We start from the raw sequence: 16,006 nt of genomic DNA, 5'->3' as shown, positions 1-16,006 counted from the left end.
CGGCTTCAACTCTTGCATTTTTTTGAGTTTCTTTACTACTAAGTAGGTTTGTCACTTTATCCTTTTATCCCTCCCTCTTCGCTTTAAGGTCTACCCATTAACTGCTTTTATAGTTCTTAAATGTATTTGGATCTTATAATTACTATTACACACTATTATTAATGGAACGCTGCTAAAAAATCTTTCTTTGCCACATTGGTTTCTGGATTTCATATGCAATCTTTTTGAAAAGTTAAGTGTCATATATTTGTTGTCTAAAATACAATACGAAACCCTAACACATCTACATTTGTCCATCAACCTTTGCTTAATCAACGTAGATATCACTCGTCAATCCTAATATTGAACACATTAACATTGGCTCAAAATATCCGAGCCTGTGATTACACGGACAAAAACTAGTATTTTGTACAAGTATTTGATTTTGGCGCATTTTTGTACCAACTCATAGTCAGCCTTGGTGATAGATTTGACATCTAGTCAGTATTATTATTAGTGCACGTCACGTTTCGGGTCCACTAGGCTGATTCGGGACGGGTCATATCACATGTTTTTAAACTTTGCTTTACGATAGAATTATGCAAGCATAAATTCTGAGATGATGGTCAGTTCACTTTGCTACACTAGGTCCCACAATATAAACTCTACCAAATTATAGGAGCGGAAAGTACTAATTTTAGAAAATTACTCACGATTTTTAAAAAATTGCATGTGAGCACATGAAAATCAAAGTTTTATAACACACACACACACATATATATATATATAGAGAGAGAGAGAGAGAGAGAGAGAGAGAGAGAATAATCTAATAAGCACTGAAATTCTAGTATTTAGACCAACTCTAACTAATTGATTTTGAATTTTTAATCTGCATGGCATGGATTGAAGTAACACGCGTAGTTCATTTATATCTCAATCATGCATTAACTTGATTTAATGTATTTGACATATCAAATGCACAATCAATAATTTTAATGAATGTATTTGAAACATAAAATGCAAAATATCATGCTAAGGTGATCCAATTAAGGAAAAATAGATAATCTCAAATGCACTTTTAATATATTGACCTTAATTTTCACACCAAACCTTAAAACATAGAGAAAATAAATGAAAGAACAAGAAATGACAGGGATAATGTTAATTATTTAACTAGATTTTTCATTTTCACTTTTCTTATCGTTCACATGATTAAAAATTTATAACCAATAAATTATTGTTTTTAATTAAGAAAGCACATGTTATAGAATATTATGACTTCGTACATGAAGAGTAAGTCATTCTAGAAATAATAAATCTCCGCCTATAAAATCACCGAATGTCACCATTACTTCCACACCTCCTCGATTTCCACCATTTTTTGGCTTTTTTTGTCTGTTTGATAGAGGCTTCCCTAGGGAATCACCCCGAACAAAACCCTTCGATTAAGGATTTAGAAAATTCAAACAAGCAACAGTGAGGAACACCATCGCCTCCACACTGCTACTCTGGTGGTTGGCGTCATGCATCAGCATCCTTCTCCTCACCACTCACTCTGCAGCACATGGAGATATCGTGAAAGACATCGCAAATGGTGTGAAATACAGTTATTCCAAATTTTACAACCTTACCGACCAATTAGTCCATGACATTAGAAAGCTAGGGTAAGAATCACTGGTTTGTGTCTGTTATCAATTTGTAATTCCTATTTCAAATTTAAGCGCGAGATTGTGACTTAATTGTTCACTAATGAAGCTTTCCAATTCGAATACAGAAAGATGTAATCAGTGCCAAAAAGCAAATTTTCATCCTCGGAGGCTAGAGCAACATGGCAAGCCACGACGCAATTACCGACGGAGTGGTTCCAGTGGATAACAGTCTCAACCTCTCTTAAGTCATTTCAATTAAATGTCCAACTCAAGTGGGAGGTGACACATGATCCCCTCCACAGAGACATCGACATCAATAAACCATGCGGGGTGGGAACTGGGATATCGTTTGCAAACTTAGTGAAGTCTCGATTAGGAGTCATCGGTCTTGTGCCATGTGCTAGAGGTGGCTCATCAATCAAAGAGTGGGAAATAGGTGATAAACATTATGAGAACATGATTAAGAGGGCTAAAGACATAGTGAAAGATGGTGGTGTTGGTGGTGATATAAAGACACTTCTGTGGTATCAAGGAGAGAATGATACATTCAATTTGAATGACATGGAAAACTATAAAAGACGTCTTGAAAAGCTTGTCCAAAATGTACGAACCGATCTTAATATGCATTTTCTTCCAATTCTTCAGGTTATTATTGAATCAATAAATGGTCCATTGAAAGATGAGGTTTTAAAACAACAAAAGGCGTTAAGCTGACTAATGTCGTAATGGTGGATTTAGACGGATTGGGGTTCAACGAAGATAATATTCATTTGAACACGGAGGTCCAGGTTCAACTAGATAAATTTTAACGTAGAGTTAAAAGGAGAAAAGTGAAAATACTTTGCGCAAAATTGTTTAAATATGATCACCCAACCATTTGGCCGGTTGAACCTGGGTCTCCGTGTTCAAGTGAATATTATCTTCGTTGAGCCCCAATCCGTTTGAATCCACCTTTACAACATTAGGCACTTTAAATGCCTTTTGTTATTTTATAACCTCATCTTTGGATGGACCATCTGCTGATTCAATAATAACTTGAAGAATCGGAAGAGAAGGCATATTAAGATCGGTTCGTACATTTTGGACAAGCTTTTCAAGACGTCCGTTATAGTTTTCCTTGTCGTTCAAATAAGACGTATCACTCTCTTCTTGATGCCATAGAAGTGCCTTTATTTTACCACCAACACCACCAACTTTCACTATGACTTTAACCCTCTTAATCATGTTCTCATAATGTTTATCACCTTTTTCCCACTCTTCGATTGATGAGCCACCTTTAGCACATGGCACAAGACTAATGACTCCCAATCGAGTCTTCACCGAGTTTGCGAATGACATCCCGGGTTTCACCCCGCATGGTCTATCGATGTTGTTGCCTTTGTGGAGGAGATCACGTGCCACCTCCCACTTGAGTTGGACATTTAGCCGAAAGACTTTGGAGGGGTCGGGAGTGTTATCCACTGGAATTACGTTGTCGATAATTGCGCCGCGACCTGCCACATTCCTCTGGACCTCGAGGATGAAGATTTGCTTTTTGGCACTGATTCCATGTTTCTGTATTCGAATTGGAAAGCTTCATTAGTGAACAATTAAGTCACAATCTCGTGCTTAAATTTGAAATAGGAATTACAAATTGATAACAGACACAAACCCGTGATTCTTGCCCTAGCTTTCTAATGTCAAGGGCTAACTGGTAGGTAAGGTTGTAGAATTTGGAGTAACCGTATTTCACACCATCTGTGATGTCTTTCATGATATCTTTGTGTTGCAGAATGGGTGGTGAGGAGGATGCTGATGTATGACGCCATCCACCAGAGTAGCACTGTGAAGGCGATGGTGTTCCTTATTGTTGCTTGTTTGGATTTTTTGAATCCTTAAACGAAGTGTTTTGTTCGGGGTGATTCCCTAGGAAAGTCTCCACCAAACAAATGAAAAAAGCCAAAGAATGGTGGAAATCGAGGTGGGGAGGTAATGGTGACATTTGGTGGATTTTATAAGCAGAGATTTATTATTCCTAGAATGACTTGCTCTTTGTGTATGAAGTCATAATATTCTATAGCATGTGCTTGCTTAATGAAAACCAATAATTTATTGGTTATAAATTTCTTAATCGTGTGTGAACGATAGGAAAAATGAAATTAAAAATCTAGTTAAATAATTAGCATTATCTCCGGTATTTTTTGTTCTTTCATTTATTTTATCTATGTTTTTAAGGTTTGGTGTGAAAATCAAGGTCAATAAATTAAAAGTACATTTGAGATGATCTATTTTTCCTTAATTATACCACCTTAGCATGATATTTTGCATTTTATGTTTCAAATATATTAATTAAATTATTAATTGTGCATTTGATATGTCAAATACATTAAATCAAGTTAATGCATGATTGAGGTATAAATAAACTATACGTGTTGCTTCAATCCATGCCATGCAGATTAAAAATCTAGAATCAGGTAATTAGACTCGGTCTAACTACTAGAATTTCATGTCATCATCGGTCCTTAACAAAAAATTAGCATCGTGTTTATTAGATTAATCCCCTCTCTGTGTGTGTGTGTGTGTTAAAACTTTAATTTCCATGTGCATTCTTTTAAAATCGTGAGTAATTTTCTAAAATTAGTACTTTCAGTTCCTATAATTTGGTAGAGTTTGTATTGTGGGGCCTACGTGTAACAAAGTGAATTGACCATCATCTCATAATTTATGCTTGCATAATTTTATTATAAAGCAAAGTTTAAAATCAACATGTATATTCACCAAATTAAATTTCAAGGCCAAATACTAAATTAGGATTGGGAAAAAATGTTCAAATCAGGAATTCACCTTCAAATTGTTCTAGATTGTTTTATCGCTCGTCCAATTTTTTTTTATCCAGAACGTTTTATCATTTTTCAAAGATCACATATTGGTAGGAGTATTCACTCAAGGAAGAAAATTGAAAGGCGGAAAAAACAATGTAGACAAAGAGTTAAAAGAAAGAGTAATAACTTTAGCAGTGTACTGAAACAGACTAAATAGACACACAGTCGCCGATCACTCTTTCAATGTTTCAATGCTCTATCTCAATCTACTTTCTTTCTTTATAGTTAAAGCTATAACTAATTAATTCTACATTTGCTTTAGTTAATTATTTTCCTAATAGGGAGGAATTTAACATTGTATATCTTCGTTTTATTTTCTGGGTATTATCTAATATTATGTCCATTGCCATTTTATTTTCATTAAACACGTTAAAATGCAATAAATTAAATGATTTGGATGTATCTTGTACTTGAATCAAATTATAAAGAAAAGAATGCTATCTGAATCTATTTCGTCAGCCAAGTAATTAGAAGCCATTTAATTGTTATTATAAATAGAAAATATGAATAAAAATGAAATTCTAATTAATTAAGTTTTATGATAAGACAATGTGTTAAATAGAAAATGGAAATCTCCATTCGATTTCTTGATATATTTTTAGGTTAGTAAAATCATTGATAGCATAGAGTGCCTCTTCGTAGAAATACCTTAGTTTGTAGATTAGTTGATCTCTAATTGTAGCTTGGAGACATCTAAAGAAACCTCATTTGTAAAATTTATTGATATCAATTTTTTAAATCATTTTTATCAGTCAAACATTGAAGTACAATAAATGTTAATGTTTTGTCTATGATGCCTACTCCTATAATCTATTTACTTGGACTTAACTCTGTTTGTTTTTATGTAGCGTTAGGGATGTCAATTGGACTCGTCGACTTGGATAGCTCGTGACTCGGTCCGGAAAAAGTCCAAGCTGATTTGGCTTGAGGCTCGGGTCAATCCCCATTTTAAGGTTTGCCCGTGTGGCTCGTCGGCTCGGGCTCGAGCCTTACTTGAAAGAAAAAAAAAAAGAGAAAAAAGGCAGCGCTGGCAACTGGCTGCCTTATTTTAACAAGTAAGGCAGCTGGCTGCTACCTTAAGAAAGGCAGCAATGCCAATGTATAAAAAAAATGTGGAAATTACATAAAACCCTTCCTTTAAAGATCTCATTTCTTAAATCATATGCTAAGTTTATTTATACAAAAATCAGATGATAATATAATTTTTAAATAATAATAATAATAATTTTATAAAAAAAAAATAAATTGTATTACAACTCCACGTCTCCACCACAACCCCATTCCAACTCAAACTCTACCCTAAATTATATTTCATTTCCCCCTATTCGCAATATCCATTTTCTCTGTCTATCGCCGCCGTGAGAAGCACCTGTGAGAAAACCCACCATCGGAAGCCACAGCAGCAGCACCGTGAGAAGTCATAGAAGCAACGTCGACACCGGGGCAACGACAGCGCTGTTGTATTCGGCGTTGCTGCAGCAATTGCAGGTGGCCCTGTGCTCATCCCCTAGTGATTTTGCGATTTTTTTGTGGATGGTGTTTGGTGGTGGATGTGGTGTGGTGTGGTGGTTGCGTGGTGGTGGCGAATTTGAGCTGTCGGATTCGTCTAAATGGGTAGTGGTGGTGGTGGCTATGATAGTTTTTTGCGACGTCTTAGATTTGGTGGTGGTGGCTACGGCTTAGATCTGGTGGTGGTGTCGATGACTCTGTTGTGTTGTTGGTGGCTCTGTTCAGTGGTGGCTGTTTCGCTGACGGCGTTGCTCTGTTGTGGTGGTTAATCTGTTGATCTGTTGGGCTTGATCGATTTTGTCGTAAGGTAGTGGTGGTTGATGTGGCAAAAGTGCTCTGTTGTGGTGGTGAGTCTGTTGGTGTGCTGTGGTGTTGATTGGTTGTCTTGAGGTGGTGGTGACTCTGTTGGCAAAGGCTCTATTGTGGTGGTGGCGGTAATGGTGATAGAGATGGTTGAGGCGGTGGTCGTGGATGGGATAAGATGGGATTGGATGCTTGTGACCATGGTGCGTGGCGGCGATAATTTGGGGCGGTTGTGGTGGTTGTGGACTGTGACTATGAATTCCAACTGTGGTGTTGGTGTGTGGCCGTCACCGTGGTGGCGATGAAAATTGTAACTATGATGTGACTCTCAATTGGATACGTGACCCGAAAATTGTGTCTGTGACTCACAATTGGATACGTGATCTAAAAATTGTGAATCGTAAGTGTTGGTGGTGGTCACAAATTATTTGGTTGACTGTGACCATTAAATTGATTAATCTATGACCAATAAATAATATGTGACCAATGAAAAAGATAAATTGTGATCGAAAATAATGTATGACCTAAAAATTGTTAACCTGTGACCGATAATTTGATAATTTGTGACTGTATAATAAGCTGTGACTTGTAATATCTATAATTTGTGAACAGTAAATAAATCGTGATTTAGAAATTTTTTGATTTGTGACCGATGAACAACTGTAACCTATAAAATTTTTGAATTGTGACCGTAAAATAATTTGTGACCAAAAAAATAATAAGTAACAAATTAAATCGTTAATTTGTGACCAAATTATATAAATATGTGACCTAAATATATTTAATTACTTAATTAATTTATTAATTAAATTATAAATTATTTTTTAATAAAAATCTGGTTTTTGAAATTTGAAACTTGTTTTCTTGTTTTTGAAATGTAGCATAATTAATCTCTCACTTCTAAAATTTTCCCAAAAAAAATCTAACTGGGCCGGCTCGCTAAGGCTCGAGTCGAGCCTTATTTTCTTGGTCGAGCTTTTGCACGGCTCGAGCTCGAAAAAGGATTCGGCTCAGTTCGTTAACATCCCTATGTAGTGTCAAGATTGGGGGTCCAGGATTGAGGCATAACCCGCGATTTATCCCCTTCAAGGTTCTAGGGACAAGGGTCTTGGGAGTCCAGGATTTAGTCTGGTGTAAACTGGGATACCTGGATATCAAAAAAAAAGAGAGAGAGAGAGAGAGAGAAAGGATTGGCATGATACCGTAACAGTGACTTCTTAATAGGAGCTATAATTGGAAATACGTTTAATAGAAATGGACCAGTACTAAATTGAAATTATTAGTAGAACTTGACATAATATCTGTTGCCTCTTGATTGATCCATTCTCTTCCTTTGTGCACAGTGCACTATTCAATGGTTTATGAAAAGATTATGATTATAAACTGTTCTTATTAATTTGTGAGTGAATTCGGTCTTTTGATGTTTGAATTAATTTTTTATTTTTGAGAATGGATTCACGAGTCTAAAGATGATGTCACAAAAAAGAGTGAAAATTTTTACCCTAATGTGTCTGAAAATAGTAACTTAACTAAAGTCTTAATTAAACAATTAGTTTTGATTGAAAAATATAAGCAACACTTAAAATGGAAAAGGACTCCTAATTCATTATTAGATTCAAACTTTGAAGAAAGAATAAATATGAATTTTTTTTTTGCTTGAAAAAGAAACTGAAATAAATTTTGAGCTCTATTTATTATCTCCTGTAATTTCTACCATCACACGGCTTGCTTCAAATTGTTGTGTAAAAAATTTGAACCATTTCTTTAACCAGGAAAATAAAAAACAAAATTAAATTAGAATGTAAGTTTACTTATGAAAGCATGAACTTACATTGAAGAGTTATTCGTTTATTACAGTTTTGTATTTGCACATATAATTTTCTTATTTAAAATAAATTAATGCATAAGCTGGGAGATGGGAAAAAAAAAAAAAACCAACAAAACAGAATCCAACTGCTTTCTTAATATTAAATTCTTATGCCTCAGATGTATTGAATGATTTATTTATGGAATTTCGTGTATGGTGAAATTGCAAGGCTAAATGAATTTTCTTTCTTATTTTTCTAATTTGGAGTCAAGATAGAAGAAGAGGAAATTCTACATTTATATTTGCAGAACTTACGCAATAGTGATTAGGAGAATTGATCTTTATGAAATAAATATCTGTAAAATCTTTGTTTATATATATATATAAAGAGCTGGGGATGATCCAAATACGTTAAGGTAATGTGTTGATCATGCTTAAGGAAATTTGTTGATGTTGTTGTTTGCCAACGTGTGTGGGGGGCCACCCTTAAATTCTTTTACAAATGTCTTTTACACATATATTGTGTGTAGATTTATTTTTTTAATAACCAATTAAAGTACAAGTTATTCGAGTACTTTTGAACTCTATGTTTCAATTGCCCCAAGCTTTTTTATGAAAAAAAAAATTATTATCTTTGAAATCTAATAAGTTATATTTCCATACTATAATTTGCTTATTTTGCTTGGCTAAAAGAAAAGTTTGAATTCCATTTCAACGTCGTGTATGTAAATTAGCTAGAAATTCAATGACGGTAAGAGGTAATATCATTTTATACATATCTATTGCATTTTTTATACAAGTTTCACACCCAAATTTGTTTTCCTTTCGATTTCTTGATATGTTTACGGATTAGTAAAATCATTCAAAGCATACATTTTTTTTAATGGAAATACCTCAATTGATTGGTTGACCTCTAGCCGTGCATGGAGACATGTGTTGAAACCTCATTAGAAAAAGTTATTAATCATAACAATATTTTTATTTATTCATTTCTATCCATGAAGCATTAAAGTACAATAAATGTTAAAGTTGTTATAACACCTTCTCATGCAATCTATTTACTTGACCTGCTCTCGGGGACATAGCTTAGTGGTTCAAAGGATAGGAGTGATGTTATCTCACGTCTTATTGGCAGCGCAGTGTGGGGGTTTGATTTCTGAGATATGGAATTTGACTTCTTATAGGCGCAATGTACATGCAGCTCTTGTTCCCTGACTTATTGGGGGCACATCTTGCGATTTACCTCCCTCATAAAGCTCTAAGGACGGGGCGGTGGAGACCCTCAAGATTGAGGTTCAACCATTTTTTTATTTAATTGACCTAACTCTATTTCTTTCTATATAGGGTCAATATTGGCACGAAACCTAAGAGTTACTTGTTCATAGGGAGCTTTAATTAGAAAAACATTTAATGAAAATGGACTTGTAGTAAATGAAATTATTATTGGAATTGTCCTATCTTTTAACCTCTTGATCGATCCATTTTCTTCCTATTTGCATAGTGCACCATTTAATGATTTATGAAAAGATTATGGCTTCATAGGGTTCTTATTAATTAGAATTTCATTTTTATTCGTATTTTCTTTAATTACAATAACAATTAAAATGGCTTCAGATTATTTGACTCACAAAATGGATACGGTTAGTGTTCTTTTCTTTATGATTTAATTCAAGTAGAAGATATATCAAAATCATTTAATTTATTTCATTTTATGGAGTTCAATTAAAATACAATGACAATGGACATAATTTAGATAATCCAAAGAAAACAAAACATTGATATATAATGATAATTCGCTCCCTAAAAGGAAAATAATTAACTAAAACAAAGGTAGATTTAATTAATTATAGCTATAATTCCAAATAAAGAAAGATAGGAGATTGAGATAGAATACTAAAAATGTTGAAAGCACGATTAGTGACTACCAGTCTATTTAGTCCTTTTCAATGAACTGTTAAAATTATTACTCTTTCTTTAACCCTTTGTTTAGTGTGAATATGCCTATCAATATTTGATCTTTGAAAAATGACTAGTATCATATGATAAACGATAAAAGTTTAAGGGTAAAAAATTGTCGTATGAGCAAAAAAATAAAAATAAAATCTAGAATAATTTGAACTTTGTTGAACGATAAATTGCACTAGCCTAAATAATGATGGTCAATTTACTTTTGTTCAATTGGAACTCTTGACATGTGTATGGGTTAGTAAAATCATTCATAACATAGAATGCATTTAAATAATAATAATAATAATAATAATAATAATAATAAGAAGAAGAAGAAGAAGAAGAAGAAGAAGAAGAAGAAGAAGAAGAAGAAGAAGAAAGTAGAGCATTGGAATTTTTAATTTATTATAAATTAAAAATATTGATGAGTTTGACTCTGTCTCTATTTTAAAAAGTTAAAATAACATGTTTTTGAGTTTATTTTATAAATATTAACTTTCCAAAGTATGGAGCATCTTGTATTTACAAAATCTCTTGTATATGCTCTTATTTTTTCCAACACACTATTAACTGATTAAATTTTTATTTTTATTTTTTTTCAAGTTGTAGTTTAAAGAAAAGAAGATAATAAATTTTCGAACTCATGTTTAAAAAAAAAAATTTAATAATACTTAATATGCCAAAAAAAAAACGTTGAATAATACATCATTTGCTCTTGACAATAAATTTTAAAGAATAATAAAAAATTAAATAAATAGTATGAAATTGTTATATAAATCAATGCATAGGTGTGTGATTTTTAATTTTTAATTCAAGGTATTTTGTTCTGTTTAATTTTTTATAATAATAAATTTGTTCATGTTTTTATTTTTTTCTTGTTAAATATATTAATATGAAAAGAAAATATAGAGATAATTTTAGCAGAATTTTTGCTAAATTTTGTTTAGTACCACATAAAATAAAATGTGCAACCGTTTTACTCCTTACATAGGAGTTCGAAGACAGTTGGATGGAAAATATTTCACAACACGTGCACTTCTCACATGTCAACTGCACGTAATCTTGTCCTTTTGTCATACCCTGGGACGACAATTTATGTATTAATGATGCTTTTTAAATTCGGGAACTAATGCAAATGGTTCCAAATATTTGTTCGAATTGCATTTTCGGTTCCAACATTTTAAAAGTGATGTAAAGGGATGCAAACATTTCATTTTTTGCGTAACTGATCACTTTGGATAGAGTCAATGTATGATGACCGTTAGTTTTATGCCGTTATTTTGTTTTTTGTGGTTCCTTGAATTTGGGCTTTTAATAGAGACAATCTACGTTTCTCGTTTGAAATTTTTTTCCATATTAACGTAGCTTAATTTGTCTTAGTCGAGTCCTAAAGACGTCTCTAAACATACGTCTCAATAGCATTTCATGACTATGGATACTTAATATGTCAGCTTGATTCATGTTAAATGCAACTTGTCTAAATAGGTGTACAGACTTCAGACTTAAATTAACTTATTTTAACTATATGTTTAGAAATAAAGCTTTGCCAAACATGGTCTACTCACATTTTGGAGAACCTTGTTAAGCAAATCAAAATTTAATCTTGTAAGAAAGTGACTCTCTCATTTGGAAATTGAGAGAAATGGAAGTCAAGTGCAGTGAATTGGATAAGAATAGGCGGTTCTTGAAATTTCACTTGGTGATACAATCAGCTAAGGACCAAGAGGTTGTAGCGGACAGTAGATTGGGCTGCAGGAGGTAGATTATGAAGTCTAGCAGGAGGCTAGAGATATTTACAATAGTAGATCGTGAGACTGGAACAATGGGTCTGATTGGGTACGGAGTTTGGTATAACTTGTACTTGTTGAATTGGTATAGTGGACATCACTGGCTTTGTCCCGGAGTTTTTCCCACTCTGGATTTCTCCGTCACATATTGTGAGTTGTTGTGTTTATTGTTTACTTTACATTACGCAAACCGGCAGTTCAACCTTAGGAATTAAATGGATTGTATGATTAACCATCTGGACATTAATTAAAGTGACTTGTTGCTTTGATTAATTAATTCCGCACATAAGGTCAAACAAATTGTTAAGTTGGAATGTAAACTTAGCAACACATAAATTTCAATTTGACACTGTATCACGTTAGCCGAACTTTCTAACGTATCTAAGCATTCTAAGTCGACTTTTCAAGTGGTATATGAGCATACTATTGTGTCCTGACATTACATAGTCTAGATGAGTACCTCGTTGAATGTGCCACCCTACTTTGGTGGTAGTAACTATGCATATTGGAAGGTTAGAATGAGGGTATTTTTGAAATCCATGGATGGGCATGTCTAGCAGAGTGTAGTAAATGGTTGGTTTGCCCCTAATACCACAGTTGATGGTGTAGTCACTCTCACCCCCGTAGAAAACTGGTCTAGAGTACAATTGGATAGCTGTAACTTTAATAGCGAGGTCATACATGCATTGTTTATGCCTGTGTCTCCCTAGGAATTTAGGAGAGTATCTGTTTGTGAGGTAGTTAAGGATGTTTAGGACATTTTGCAAACCACACATGAGGGAACCTAGGCCGTTAAAAATTCTAAGTTACAAATGCTGACCAATAGGTTCGAGAAAATCAGGATGAGAGATAATGAGACATTTGATGTCTTTTATGCAAGGTTAAATGACATAGTGAATTCCTCCTTCAAACTAGGTGAGAAAATTCCCAAGTTCAAGATAGTTAGAAAAATTCTTAAATCCTTACCTGAGCATTTTATACCAAAAGTCACAGCTATTGAGGAAAGCAATGACATAGACACTATCAAGGTAGAGAAGTAAGTTGGATTCCTCCAGACCTATGAGTTGACCTTAAACAATCTTGCTAAAGAAAAAATCCATAACCTTAAAATCCTCTAGGAATAACTGAATGGAATCTTCTGATTCAGATTTACCAAACGATAAAAAGATGGCCTACCTAGCTAAGAAATTTCATAAAATGGTTAGGAATAAGAAGAAGCCTCAAGAGAGACAAAAAGGTGGCCCGAGTGAATCTAGGAGAAAATCTAAATTCGCAAGATGTCATAACTGTCGGGGTTTTGGTCATGTGAGGAGTGAGTGCCCTAGTGCTAGGAGAGTTGAAGAGAAGGCAATGAATACTACTCTCATTGATGACGAGCCTAGCTCGGACAATTAGAGTAAGAAATCTACAAGTGAGGATAGTGGAAAATATGTGGCCTTCGTGACCAGGGTTAATCCAAATAGGGGAGTGAAAGGGATGAAGACCTATACATTAATGAAGAATCTATAAGTGATGAAGATATCGAAGAAGCCTATGAGAAAATGTTTTAGGAGAGCCTGAAAATTCTCAATAAAACAAGGCCCTAAGTACGATCATTCAGGAGCTTCAACTAGAAAAAGCTAAGTTAGAGGCGTACATTAATAAATCTTCCACTGTCTTGAGTGAGCTTAAGTCGATGAATGAAGCTTTAAGAGTCTGAGGTTAAGAATCTCACCAGTAAGCTTGAGAGGTCCTCTAGGAAAGTCAGCAAATTGGCTGCTATAAATGAGACTTTGCAAATCGAGGTAGTGAACCTTGTGAGCGATTTAGAGAATTCAAAGTCTCAACTACATGCCTTCACTAGTGGTTCGTCAAAGCTAGATAATCTTTTAGGAATAGGCAAGCCGGCTGGAAACAGAGGAGGTCTAGGATATAAGGGTAAAAGTTATGATGTTGCTAGTACTTCCAAGACCACATTTGTCCCCGCTATAGAGCAGCCTAACAATGCGACTAACCCCATATCTAATGTTGTGGGATCTTCTAGACGTAGGTCTACCAGACGTCACATCGACTTAGGAATAGAAATCAGCGTCCACATAAAACAGGTCCTAGGTTTATTCCAACATGCTTTCAGTGTGGAGAGTTAGGTCACATCCACCCTAGATGTCATCACTAACTGAACAATAGGAAAGACTTGAACTTGAAAAAGGACAAACATTAGATGTATGTTGGTCAGATTGGATTCCTTGTTGATCAAGTGAATTGTTTAACCCAATTGGTGACATTGCTATCTAGAAACAATCCCCATTCTAGACAGAGTTGGGTGAAGAAGAGTGATCTCCCAAATTTGGTAGTAGATCACGGTGCTCTTAAAGGAAAGAACACATATATGCTTACTTGATTAGGTAATTTTATGCATGCTTGGTTCTCGTTTTACATATGATTATTGCATGCATCATGTGTATTGTGTTTATTTTTTGTTTTATTTTGTTTTATTTCATGCATGTTCATTTTCGCTTGTTTGTTTTGGCACATGTATATTTAGTTTTGTCTTTGTATGCTGGACTTTATTTTATTTTGTATGTGGAGCATTAATTTTAGGAAAATGAAAAACACAAAAACATTGAAAAAGGCAAAATAGTTGGTAGTGGAAATTGCTACAGCATGACATGACTTTTGAACTTGCACGTTGTGATCATGTAAGAGCTAAAATCGATAAGTTGTAATTGATAAGTTGTAGAATAATTTCCATTTCTTTGTTAGGTCTATTTGGATTAATTTGTATAAGTATCTTCATATACCATCTGCACTGCACACACTATGAACTTGTTAGTGGGATTCTACCGCGTGTGTGAGATTTGGGATGGCTGTCACGTGTTGATGGGGCGACTTTAGAACATGAATTGACCACTTTTGTAGACCTTTACCCAAAAAATTTTCCCAATTATATGGAAGCTCATATATTAATGTTTTTCTTCGAGGCCTATTAAACTCGAGCAATTAAGCCTACGGGGTCTCTTAAAATCTAATACCTATAGTCAACTGACTTGGTTAAACTGGCCTAGATCTCACAACAGGGGTTATCTTAGTCGCCTAATGGAGAAGAACCTGCATTTAAGATGAAAAATTAATGAGCTGGAAAAATAAGAAAAATGTGAAAAATATTATGAGCTAGAATAATATGAGAATCTGAAAAATATAAAAGCTATGGTAAGGGGAAGATAAGTAAAAATAATAAGTATAGGTCCTACTGCACGTTATTTAGTTTGAGTTTCATTAGTAGGAGAATATACTTATTGGTAGTGATTGGCACGTCTCTTCTCACAAAATTAAGGTTTGGAGTTTTGTTTGCATTGGATCAATGACACTTTACATACATGAGTCACTTGTAGTACTTACTCCATTCTAGTCTGAACTGAATATGTGGGGAGGTCTATGACTTATTGATTTGACCTTTGCATGCTATCAACTGCATTTTTGAGTTATTATATATTATTTGCTCAGCTTGTTCTTGATATGATTCCCTTCAACATTTGTGACAAAAAGAGGGAGAGAAAAATGTAACTGGGGGGGAGAAAATCATGTAAAAGAGCATACACATAGGGGGAAAGGTATTGCACTTGCATGTGCCCTGATTTCACTACTTGACATTACTACATATTGCATTGCTATGTCTAGGGGTCGTTGGGGGAGATACATAGATACATTAATTTACTTTATTACATTTATGAGAGTTTCAATAAGCGAGAGTGTTGCATTGCATTCCATATCATATCCATCTATTTGAGTTTTGATGTTTAGTGATGTTGGTATCTCGGTTGGTGTTTTGATTCGCATCAACATCACGCCTCAAACTAGCATGTTGATTTTTGGTTTAGTGCTTTGATGTTTATATTTCCTATATCACATGCTTTTACACTGGGTATATAAGTTTGTGGATTTCAGGAAACAGGTACAATAAGTAATGCAAGACTCAATTATTGGCATTATTGGGTAGTATAGTATGTCAAGTCCTGACTTCAATTATGGTTTTGTCACATAATGCTAAAGGGTGAGTTTGTTAGGTCTGGAAAATTGTAATTGGCAATTCTGTAATACAAAACGGACTTTCTTGTAAAATTGTGAAAGTTAGGGACTCAGTTGAACAATGTTGTAAAGTTAGGGACTTACGGTGCAATTTTTTGA

At 34.2% G+C, this 16,006-nt stretch overlaps 1 long non-coding RNA gene across 1 annotated transcript; it reads left to right on the top strand.

The window, feature by feature from the left end:
• Positions 1 to 801: 801 nt before the first annotated feature.
• Positions 802 to 4,282, top strand: LOC111401362. The gene is made up of 2 exons (XR_002703999.1): positions 802 to 1,643; positions 1,754 to 4,282. It is a non-coding gene; the product is annotated as an uncharacterized LOC111401362 (long non-coding RNA).
• Positions 4,283 to 16,006: the final 11,724 nt, after the last annotated feature.

Source organism: Olea europaea, chromosome 10 (genome assembly GCF_002742605.1).
Source record: "Olea europaea var. sylvestris chromosome 10, O_europaea_v1, whole genome shotgun sequence".
NCBI lineage: Eukaryota > Viridiplantae > Streptophyta > Magnoliopsida > Lamiales > Oleaceae > Olea > Olea europaea.
This window is presented reverse-complemented; position numbering and strand designations above follow the sequence as displayed.